This window comes from Choloepus didactylus, chromosome 7, assembly GCF_015220235.1.
Source record: "Choloepus didactylus isolate mChoDid1 chromosome 7, mChoDid1.pri, whole genome shotgun sequence".
Classification (NCBI taxonomy): domain Eukaryota; kingdom Metazoa; phylum Chordata; class Mammalia; order Pilosa; family Megalonychidae; genus Choloepus; species Choloepus didactylus.
Window position 1 is genome coordinate 11169113 of NC_051313.1, and position 12826 is coordinate 11181938.

A 12826-nucleotide genomic window follows, 5' to 3' on the forward strand; every position below is an offset into this window, starting at 1 on the left:
ACTATTTTCTCGCAAGTTATAAAAATGGTAGCTTCTTTTCTTGATTCTAAAACACTGATTCTCACACTGACCTTAGAAAGAACCCTTCCTCTTCTCCCTCCTTCTCAGACGCCTCAATTAAGTTGTGTTCTCCTTCCAGATTGCCTGTTAGTTAATCCCCATAAGCTAATTACAGTGTTTGAACAATAGCATTTGACAAAGCATTCTAATACCATCTTATTTGGAAAATGAAAATAATTAGTTTTATTATTCAGACTGCATAAGTTAATGCTGTTCAACCTCTTGATTGGTGGAGATTTCAGATGACAGCAGTGGCTTCCAGGTTAGGAAGGGCAGACGTCTTTCTAGGAGCATGTCAGAATCTTGAGCAGACTCTAAATTGAAAATAGTGGTCACTTCTGGTGGCATGGGACTGTTAGGGGTGAGGGTATTGGAATGGAAGGCCTTGTGTTTACAATGAGAAAGTATTTGTGCTTAAATTATGAAATTTACAGAAAATAAAAACTAGGTTGGGGGAGAAGCAGCTATTTACATGGAGGATAATTTAGATGGGAAAAGAGGATTTTTTAAAATAAGTTTTGCTGGGTATTAAGCATGTACCCTACTCTGGGGAGATTAAGTATACAGTTGAACTTGTTTTCAGTTATTGTAAACAACACGTGGGTTGGGGTGGGGAGTGAGGCAGGCGAGTTTTATATCAGAAAGGGCTGTCACAGGCGGGGTTGTGGAAAGCAGGGCTGAGATGGCACTTAGGGGACAGTGTGCAAGGGAAGGGCACAGGGGAAGGTGGGCTGTGATGACCTCTTTGAGGGCCTCAGCAGGCCCGCAGGGCGCTCGGGCACTGGTTTTACTCCCTCAGTGCGGTGCCTGCCACCGGGCGGTGCCTCACTGTACAGGGCAGCCTTCTCCAGCCAAGGGCAGTTTCCAGAGGGGGCCGCTAGTCGTGAGCAAGGGCCCTGGTGGTGTGTCACAGTTGTGACAGGCACTGGGCTCCGGAGACCTCGCAGACCCTTAGACATAACAGCTTGCCTTGAGTTACACAGGCTGTCCAACATTGCCCTTAGCTCCAGTGATATGAATTGTCCTGAATTCCCAGTACCCATCGCTATTTTTCATCCTTCCACCAAGCTGTCTCTTATACCTAGCTTCTTGAAAACACAGGGTGGGGGAGGAGTAGGAAAACTGTCTCCAAAGATCTGTTCTCTTCAGGTTTCCGTGCCTTGGGCTTGCTTGCCGTCCCTACCCCAGGAGCATCTGGTTGTCGAGTCACAGCTTTATCCATTTCTCATCATGGAAATGACTTATGTTCACAAAGACTCGAAGCATTAATCAGTTGTCACATCACGTGGCCGTGGGGACAGACCAATGGAAGAAGTGCTGGAAATGTGCTAGGAGAACAATTCTCTCTGACATGACTTATCTGGGCCTCAGCTCGTCACTTATAATACGAGGGGCCAAACTGGGAGCCAGTTGTTCAGCATGAGCCTTTCACGAATGACTGGCTCTGTGAAAAGAGGTGTAATCACACCTCAGCTCACTGGCAATTTCAGCTTCTGTACTTGGTGCTAAGCATTCTTACTGGGGAGATGTGGTCTTGGGCTGGACACAGTGGGAAAGCGTGTCTGAGGGTCCTTGAGGACTTGGGAGTGGGCTGTACTTCATCTCTTACGTGTAGCAGTAGGTAACAGCAATGCCATTTTAGATAGCATTGATCACGAGCAGCTGCTGTAGTGCTTGTCCCATTCTGGCTCACTTACTTCTTACCACACTCAGAAGTAGGTACTATCGTCATCCCATTTTACAGATGAGGAGAGAGGCAGTGGGAGCTTACTGAGCTAACCCTGGTTTTCACAGCTGGTAAGTAGCAGAGCTGGGGCTTGAACCCAGGCAGATGGGTTTCCTTCAGCCCATGTTCGTAACTTCCAGGCAACACTGCCCATCTTATAAATTTGTTTATATATTTATTTGGATGTTACCTTATTCCAGAAAGTATTTAATGCAGCTCACACATTAAAAGAACATAGCCAGAGGGGCGGGGCAAGATGGCAGAGTGGTGAGGTGTAGGTTTTAGTTACTCCTCCAGGGCAGTAGGTAGAAAGCCAGGAACTGCGTGGACCAGACATCGGAGAGCAATTTGACTTTGGGCATACTTCATACAACACTCACGAACATGTGGAACAGCTGAGATCAACAAAATCTGTAAGTTCTCACGGCCAGGGGACCCGTGCCCCTCCCCGCCAGGCTCAATCCCGTGGGAGGAGGGCCGTTGGTGCTGGGAATGAGGAGGTAGAACTGCAGTTGCGGCTTTTATTGAAAACTCAGACGGCTGATCCAAACTCCAAACATAGATAGACTGAGACCAGACACTGGAGAATCCGGGAGCAGTCAGCCCAGTGGAGAGGAGCAAAAACAGCAAAAAACAAAAAAACACCCTAAAATAAAAACAGACTTTTTGGAGTTCTGGTGAACATAGAATGGAGAAGGGCAGGGCTCAAACAGAGTCAGGCTCATATGCAAATCCAGAGGAGTTTCCTTGTCTCAAGAGCCAGTTTCTCTGCTTTCTTGATTGTTCCTTAATGGCCCTAATCTTGTTTCTTAGCATTTCAATAGCCCATTAGATCTGCAAGGAGGGCCCTTCTTTTTTTTTTTTTTTTTTTAATCTTTTTCTAAACAATTAAAAAGCTTGTTACAGAAAGCCTCAAAGACTTGCAATTTGGCACCAGACAAGAACAGAGCTAAGAGAGCTCTGAGACACAAAGCAATAAGCCCAGTGGCTGAGAAAATTCGCTAAACAACACAACTTCCCAAGAAAAGGGGGGCATCCTCATAGCCATCTTCCCAGTGGACTGGGAACACTCCTGCCCGGCACCAGCGCCACAGCCCAGAGCTGCCCCAAACAACCCAGTGTGAAGGGAAGTGTTTCCAACAACACACGCACACACCATAATATCAGGCATGGACAAGAGCCTTTCCTGCACCCTCAGCTAATTGTCCCAGAGCTGGGAAGGGGGAGCTGTGTGAAAAGGGGGAAATTAACACGCCCCATGCAACCATCTTTCAGAAGACTGGGAACACCCCTACACAGTCCTGCAGCCCAGAACCTCCCTTGGGGGACAGCGCTCACCTGTGATATAGCACAGTCGTCTGTCAGCAGAGGACCTAGGAGGGCATGGCTTGGAAGAGGGGCCCACTCATAAGTTCCAGAGAACATATACCAATAGCAAGGACTTGTGGGTCAGCGGCAGAGACAAACTGTGGCAAGACTGAACTGAAGGATTAGACTTTTGAAACAGCTTTAAATCTCCAGGAACACCTGGGAGCTTTGATTATTAAAGCTTCCCACCCTCCCTAACCACTCAGACACACGCCCCATATGCAGGGCGGGCAACACCAACTACACACGCAAGCTTGGTGCAACAATTGGACCCCACAAGACTCATACCCCTACTCACCACAAAGACAAAGTGGGGGAGAACTGGCTTGAGGGGACTAGGTGGCTCACAGATGCCACCTGCTGGTTATTTAGACAAAGCATACTCCACGAAGCTGTAGATCTGACAAATTAGAGATAAGGGTTTGAATCAGTCTACATACCCTAAAAGAAACCTATCAAGTTAAGCAAATGGCAAGAGGCAAAAAGCAACAGAAAATTTTAAAGCGTATGAAGAAACCAGACAATATGGGTAACCCAAGCCCAAACACCCAAATCAAAATATCAGAGGAGACACAGTACTTAGAGCAATTAATGAAAGAACTAAAGATGAACGAGAGCATGGCACAGGATATAAAGGACATGAAGAAGACCCTAGAAGAGCATAAAGAAGAAATTGCAAGAGTAAAAAGAAATAGATGATCTTATAGAAATAAAAGAAATTGTTGACCAAATTAAAAAGATTCTGGATACTCATAGTACAAGACTAGAGGAAAATGAACAGTGAATCAGTGACCTAGAGGACAACAGGACAGAAAATGAAAAAACAAAAGAAAGAATGGGGAAAAAAATAGAAAAAATCGAAATGGACCTCAGGGATATGATAGATAATATAAACGTTCAAATATAAGACTCCTTGGTGTTCCAGAAGAGGAAGAGAAGGGTAAAGGTCTAGGAAGAGTATTCAAAGAAATTGTTGGGGAAAACTTCCCAAATCTTCTAAACAACATAAATACACAAATCATAAATGCCCAGCGAACTCCAAATAGAATAAATCCAAATAAACCCACTCCAAGACATATTCTGATCACACTTTCTAACATGGAAGAGAAGGAGCAAGTTCTGAAAGCAGGAAGAGAAAAGCAATTTACCACATACAAAGGAAACAGCATAAGACTAAGTAGTGACTACTCAGCAGCCACCATGGAGGTGAGAAGGCAGTGGCATGACATATTTAAAATTCTGAGAGAGAAAAACTGCCAACCAAGAATTCTCTATCCAGCAAAGCTCTCCTTCAAATTTGAGGGAGAGCTTAAATTTTTCACAGACAAATGCTGAGAGAATTTGCTAACAAGAGACCTGCCCTACTTGAGATACTAAAGGGAGCCCTACAGACAGAGAAACAAAGAAAGGAGAGAGAGAGATGGAGAAAGTTTCAGTACTAGAGAGATTCAGTATGGGTACATTAAAGGACATTAAGAGGAACAGGGAAAAAATATATCTGACAAACATAAACCAAAGGATAAGATGGCTGATTCAAGAAATGCCTTCACAGTGATAACATTGAATGTAAATGGATTAAACTCCCCAATCAAAAGATACAGGTTGGCAGAATGGATCAAAAAAAAAAAAAAAAAAAAAAAAAAAAAAGAACCATCAATATGTTGCCTACAAGAGACTCATCTTAGACACAGGGACACAAAGAAATTGAAAGTGAAAGGATGGAAAAAAGTATTTCATGCAAGCTACAGCCAAAAGAAAGCAGGAGTAGCAATATTAATCTCAGATAAAATAGACTTTAAATGCAAGGATGTTATGAGAGACAAAGAAGGCCACTACATACTAATAAAAGGGGCAATTCAACAAGAAGAAATAACAATCATAAATGTTTATGTAGCCAATCATGGTGCCACCAAATACAAGAGACAAACACTGGCAAAACTAAAGGAAGCAATGGATGTTTCCACAATAATTGTGGGAGACTTCAACACATCACTCTCTCCTGTAGATAGATCAACCAGACAGAAGACCAATAAGGAAACTGAAAACCTAAACAATCTGATAAATGAATTGGATTTAGCAGACATATATAGAACATTACATCCAAAATCTCCAGGATACACATTCTTCTTTAGTGTTCATGGAACTTTCTCCAGAATAGATCATATGCTGGGACATAAAACAAGCCTCAATAAATTTAAAAAAATTGAAATTATTCAAAGCACATTCTCTGACCACAATGGAATACAAGTAGAAGTCAATAACCGTCAAAGACTTAGAAAATTCACAAATACCTGGAGGTTAAACAACATACTCCTAAACAATCAATGGGTTAAAGAATAAATAGCAAGAGAAATTGCTAAATATATAGAGATGAATGAAAGTGAGAACACAACATACCAAAACCTATAGGATGCAGCAAAAGCGGTACCAAGGGGGAAATTTATAGCACTAAATGCATACATTAATAAGGAAGAAAGACCTAAAATCAAAGAACTAATGGAGCAATTGAAGAAGCTAGAAAATGAACAGCAAACCAATCCTAAACCAAGTAGAATAAAAGAAATAACAAGGATTAAAGCAAGGATAAATGACATAAGAACAAAAAAACAATAGCATAAATAACACCAAAAGTTGATTCTTTGAGAAGGTGAACAAGATTGACAAGCCCCTAGCTAGACTGACAAAATCAAAAAGAGAGAAGACCCATATAACAAAATAATGAATGAGAAAGGTGACATTACTGTGGATAGCAATGAAATTAAAAAAATTATAAGAGGATACTATGAACAACTGTATGCCAACAAACGGGATCATGTAGAGGAAATGGACAATTTCCTGGAAACATATGAACAACCTAGACTGAGCAGAGAAGAAATAGAAGACCTCAACCAACCAATCACAAGCAAAGAGATCCAATCAGTCATCAAAAAACTTCCCACAAATAAATGCCCAGGGCCAGATGGTTTCACAGGGGAATTCTACCAAACTTTCCAAAAAGAATTGACACCAGTCTTACTTAAACTCTTTCAAAACATCAAAGAAAATGGAACACTACCTAACTCATTTTATGAAGCTAACATCAATCTAATACCAAAACCAGGCAAAGATGCTACAAAAAAGGAAAACTACAGGCCCATCTCCCTAATGAATATAGATGCAAAAATTCTCAGCAAAATACTTGCAAATCAAATCCAAAGACGTTAAAAAACTCAATGGTGAGAGACTGAAAGCCTTCCCTCTAAGATCAGGAACAAGACAAGGATACCCACTATCACCACTGTTATTCAATATTGTGCTGGAAGTGCTAGCCAGGGCAATCCAGCAAGACAAAGAAATAAAAGGCATCCAAATTGGAAAGGAAGAAGTAAAACTGTCATTGTTTGCAGATGATATGATCTTATATCTGGAAAACCCCGAGAAATCAACAATAGAGCTACTAGAGCTGATAAACAAATTTAACAAAGTAGCAGGATACACGATTAAGGCACATAAGTCAGTAATGTTTCTATATGCTAGGAATGAACAAATTGAAGAGACACTCAAGAAAAAGATACTGTTTTCAATAGCAACTAAAAAAATCAGGTACGTAGGAATAAACTTAACCAAAGATGTAAAAGACCTGTACAAAGAAAACTACATAACTCTACTGAAAAATAGAAGGGACCTTAAAAGACGGAAAAATATTCCATGTTCATGGATAGGAAGGCTAAATGTCATTAAGAGGTCAATTCTACCCAAACTCATCTATAGATTCAATGCAATCCCAATCAAAATTCCAACAACCTACTTTGCAGACTTGGAAAAGCTAGTTATCAAATTTATTTGGAAAGGGAAGAAGACTTGAATTGCTAAAGACACTCTAAAAAAGAGAAATGAAGAGGGAGGACTTACACTCCTTGACTTTGAAGCTTATTATAAAGCCACAGTTGTCAAAACGACATGGTTCTGGCACAAAGATAGATATATTGATCAATGGAATCAAATTGAGAATTTAGAGATAGTCTCCCAGATCTATGGCTGACTGATCTTTGATAAGGCCCCCAAAGCCACTGAACTGGGATATAACAGTCTTTTCAACAAATGGGGCTGGGAGAGTTGGATATCCATAACCAAAAGAATGAAAGAGGACTCCTACCTCACACCCTACACAAAAATTAACTCAAAGTGGATCAAAGCTCTCAATATAAAAGACAGTACCATAAAACTCCTAGAAGACAATGTAGGGAAACATCTTCAAGATCTTGTATTAGGTGGCCACTTCCTAGACCTTACATCTGAAGCACAAGCAGCAAAAGAAAAAATACATAAATGGGAAATCCTCAAGCTTAGAAGTTGCTGTACCTGAAAGGAATTTGTCAAAAAAGGTGAAGAGGCAGCCAACAATGGGAAAAAATTTTTGGAAACCATGTATCTGACAAAAGACTGATATCTTGCATATATAAAGAAATCCTACAACTCAATGATGATAGTTCAGACAGCCCAATTATAAAATGGGCAAAAGATATGAAAAGACACTTCTCTGAAGAGGAAATACAAATGGCCAAGAAACACATGAAAAAATGTTCAGCTTCACTAGCTATTAGAGAGATGCAAATTAAGACCACAATGAGATACCATCTCACACCGATTAGAATGGCTGCCATTAAACAAACAGGAAACTACAAATGCTGGAGAGGATGTGGAGAAATTGGAACTCTTATTCATTGTTGGTGGGACTGTATAATGGTTCAGCCACTCTGGAAGTCAGTCTGGCACTTCCTTAGAAAACTAGATACAGAGTTACCCTTCGATGCAGTGATTGCACTTCTCAGTATATACTCAGATGATCTGAAAGCAGTGGCATGAACAGATAGCTGCACGCCAATGTTCATAGCAGCATTATTCACAATTGCCAAGAGATGGAAACAACCCAAATGTCCTGCAACAGATGAGTGGATAAATAAAATGTGGTGTATACACATGATGGAATATTGTAAGAAGGAACGATGTCTTGAAACATATGACAACAGGGATGAACCTTGAAGACATAATGCTGAGCAAAATAAGCCAGGCACAAAAAGAGAAATATTTTATGCTACTACTAATGTGAACATTGAAAAATGTAAAACAAATGGTTTATAATGTAGAATGTAGGGGTACTAGAGGTAGAGAGCAATTAAGGAAGGGGGAATGATAACCCAATAAGAATAGATAAGTGATCATGGGTAAATTTAATACTCTGGGAATGCCCAGGAATGACTATGGTCTGTTAATTTCTGATGGATATGGTAGGAACAAGTTCACAGAAATGTTGCTATGTTAGGTTATTTTCTTGGGGTAGAGTAGGAACATGTTGGAAGTAAAGTAGTTATCTTAGGTTAGTTGTCTTTTTCTTACTCACTTGTTACGGTTTGTTTGAAATGTTTTTTTATTGTATTTAAAAGAAAATTTTTTTTGATATAGTTTAAAAAAAAAATTAAAAAAAATGAAAAAAATATGCAGTGCCCCGTTGAGGAGCTGGTGGAGAAGGCAGGGGTATTGGGCTTCCCCACCTCGATGGTTGCTGATGTGCTCACAGACATAGGGGACTGGTGGTTTGATGGGCTGAGCCCTCTATCACAGGACTTGCCCTTGGCAAGACTGTTGCTGCAAAGGAGAGGCTAGGCCTGCCTATAATTGTGCCTAAGAGCCTCCTCCCGAATGCCTCTTTGTTGCTCAGATGTGGCCCTCTCTCTCTAGCTAAGCCAACTTGGAGAGTGAACTCATTGTCCTCCCCCCTACGTGGGATCTGACACCCAGGGGAGTGAATCTCCCTGGCAACGTGGAATATGCTTCCCAGGGAGGAATCCAGACCCAGCATCGTGGGACGGAGAACATCTTCTTGACCAAAAGGGGGATGTGAAAGGAAATGAAATAAGCTTCCCTGGCAGAGAGATTCCAAAAGGAGCTGAGAGGTCACTCTGGTGGGCACTCTTACACACAATATAGACAACCCTTTTTAGGTTCTAGTGAATTGGAGTAGCTAGCAGTAAATACCTGAAACTATCAAACTACAACCCAGAACCCATGAATCTTGAAGACGATTGTACAAAAATGTAGCTTCTGAGGGGTGACAATGTGATTGGGAAAGCCATATGGAGCACACTTCCCTTTGTCTAGTTTATGGATGGATGAGTAGAAGAATGGTGGCGGTGGGGCACTCAGTGTTCTTTTTTTACTTTAATTGTTCTTTGTCACTTTAATTTTTATTCTTATTTTTGTGTGTGATAATGAAGATGTCAAGAATTAATTTTGGTGATGAATGCACAACCATATAATGGTACTGTAAACAACTGAATGTACGCTTTGTTTTGTATGACTGCATGGTATGTGGATATATCTCAATAAAAATGAATTAAAAAAAAAAAAAAGGAACAGCCGGAAATTGAAAGGGGTTTGTGGTGGGGGTGGGGGGACAACTAAAATCCTTCAGGCTGCAGTTTTCCGTTTTCGCCACAAGAGAACAGTATAACACAGGAGAGCTGACAGGCTGATGTTGACGCTAACCTGGGATCACATTTGGATATCAAAAATTTGGAAGTTGTATTGCAAGCAGCACAACTTGCAAAAGTAGCTTATTTTGGACTGTATTCATGGATAATAAGTAGCCATATTCTTGATGGATCTGAGAGACTCATGTTCAAGCTAATCTCTTTTCCCAACAAATAGTAAATATAAAAATCAATGATAAAAAAGCAAGGATAGAATTGCTTAATTATTAAATCTATAGATTGCAGTGGGATTCTCACAAATTCTGTAGCTTGAATGCAACTATTTCTCCCACTATGAGGGAAAAGCACCAGCCTTCTTTTGAATAATATGATTACAGCTTTTGCTTGTATCCGAGTTAAGGTTGGTATATTCTTGTGTGGAAGAGCCCTGTTTTAAGTGGGCGTATATTTTTTTAGGTATACCTTCACTGATCCATGCAAATGTTCCCAGAGATGTTGTAATTGCTTAAGAAATTTCGGAGGTGGCTTTTATGGCCTGCCTTCAGAGTGGTGGCCCCTGCGCATCAGCCATGTGTGTCTGCCCAGCATCTTCCCGCAGCTGAGCTGAGCAGCATCCAGAACTAACCCTATGGGCTATTAGTGGTTTCAGACCCATCCATGGGGGTGTGGATCCCTGGGTGTGGCCCAGGAGCCAGGATGACCAGAACTACACAGAGTCCAAGTACGCCGGGTCACCGTGGGTTCAGTCTTGACCTGGGTTCCTGCCTGGGGCCCCTCACTGAGGTTCCTGCTCCCTTCCAGGTTTCAGCCTTGCCCTAAACAGTGGGTAGCTATGGGGCCCATGCCTGCCTGCCTGCTTCTGCAGCCCTCCTTCCCTGGAAACCAGCTCACGCTCCTGCCTATAAAGATGTGACAATTAATCCCAAGAGCTAACATCTACCGATGTGGATTAAGATGTGCTAGCCCCTGCACTTGCCAAACATTCGTTTGTTAAATCCTCACGATAATAACCTTACGGGGTAGATACATCACACTCCCTTTTTACAGATGAGGAAAACTGAGGAAGAGGTTAACTACATGCCCAAAGTCAGGCCTCTAGTGTCTGAGTCTCTTTGGGCTGCTGGAACAAAGTCCCACAAACCGAGGGACTTCAAACAACGGAAGTTTGTTGTTTCACAGGTCAGGAGGACAGAAAATCCCAAATGAAGGTGTGGGCAGGGCCGGGCACCCCCCACGGGTCCCAGGGGCGGCTCCTTCTGGGCCTCTTCCAGCTGCGGGTGGCCCAGGAGCTCCTTGGCTTCTGGCACATCGCTCAGTCTCCGCTTCTGTCTTCCCATGCCTGTCCTCCATCTGTCTGTCCGTCTCTCTTTTCTTCTTCTAGGAACATCACTCACATTAGACCAGGCCCCACGCTCCTCCAGCAGAAGCGGAGCTTAACTTGATTCCATCTGGAAAGACCCTATTCCCAAGTAAGGGCCCGCTCCTAGGACTGGGGGTTCAGACTTGAAAGTGTCTTTTCGGGGGGCATAGTTCAACCCTCCCGATAAGCCAGGACCCCAGTCTGGCCAGTCCGGTCGCAGAGTCTGAGCTCTTAGTTGCTAAGCAGCCGCTCCCTTCTGAGAGTAGAAGTGACTCCCATGCTGCAAAAGCCACCCCTGGCTTCCAGCTCCCCGAAGCGCTGAGCCGGCATGACTGTCCTTTGGCGTAAACCGTTGCCAACTGTGGGAATCCCTGCTTGTAACTTCAAGCATGTTCTCTCGGAAGCCTTTCCAGACCCTCCCTCTCTCCCCCCAGCAAGTGTGAGTTTTTTACACTTATTTTCACATGGACCCAGGAACTTCTTTGTGCTTTTGGATTTATTACAATTATAATTGCTTCCGGGTCTGTCTTTCCCCAACTCCAAAGAGCTCTTTTGAGCACTTGAGGGTAGGAGCCGTGTCTTACTCATCTCACTTCCTCCTACATCCAGACAGCCACCAGAGCCCCAAGTTAGGGAGCCCTGCAGTGCAATGTAGTGAGGACAGTGCTGAGTATGGAGGTTATTTCATTTCATCACAACAACTCAAGAGAGATATTATCCCCACTTTACACTTGAAGGAAATGGAGTTACGGAGCTCAAGTAACTTTCCTGAGGCCAAGTGCCACCCCGTTTCAGAGCTGGGATTTGAACCCAGGCCTGTCTGACCCTAGAACCTGCGATGCTATTACCCTGTATGTCCTGTGTCGACAAATGTGACAGAACATACACTCGATGTAAATGTGGTTAGGCAAAACTGCATCTATTAGTTAGCCACAAACCCTCCAAGCACATAAAGGATAATGTACATTCACTGCTCCAATTCACACAGCTAGAAGGTTCCAGAGCTGTATTTAAACCCAGGACGGTTGCTCTCAGCCTTCGCGGACTCCAAACCCTCATGCTTGGTGGTGCCTCTCCTGCCACATCTGCCAGCCTCCACCCCTGGCCGCCCTGGCCTGACCCCAGGCACAGACTGGGGAGGGGGCTCCGCCCTGCCCAGCATGTCTCCCTTGCCACCAGCTCTGGTTCTGCCCGTGTCTCAGTATGAGCTGCCCAAGGATGGGCTCCAAGTCTTTGAAAAATGACTTCAGTGAGAGTAAGCGTTTCTCCTTTGAGGATGAATTTGGGTTTTGGAAATAGCCAAATAAATGCCAAACCTGATGAATGAGGGGGCAGTCGAGCTGGGCGATATCACGATTGGTCACAAATGAAGTGTGACTTGAAGTCATTCGAGTGATTTTCTTGTGAGGCTGTAATCGAGCTTGAAGGCATGTTCTAAAGACTAGTTCCAAAAATATTTTGAGCAGTGGCTGCACTGAATGTGTTACCCAGGATGACTTTTTGGGAAGACAATTCTCATTTTAAATACAGAATTTCTGGTAGAAGTGTTCAGTAAATCCGTCATAGGACTTTAAAATCATCAGAATATTTTGTGATTGATGTTGCTAGATAGGTGTTTTCAGATCCAAGTTTTAAAATGATAGATTTTAACAGACGATGGAGTTTAAGATTTGGGATGAAGATGAAAACATGCTTGACTTTCGAGGTTAAAGCAGGCTGGTTTTGACTGAATCATTGCATCATAAATACATGTGTTTTCCTGTATTCCTTAAGTGTACACAGGACTTTTACATCCATCTGTTATTTTCCACTCAAACTGACCATTATGAGCAAATTTAGTCA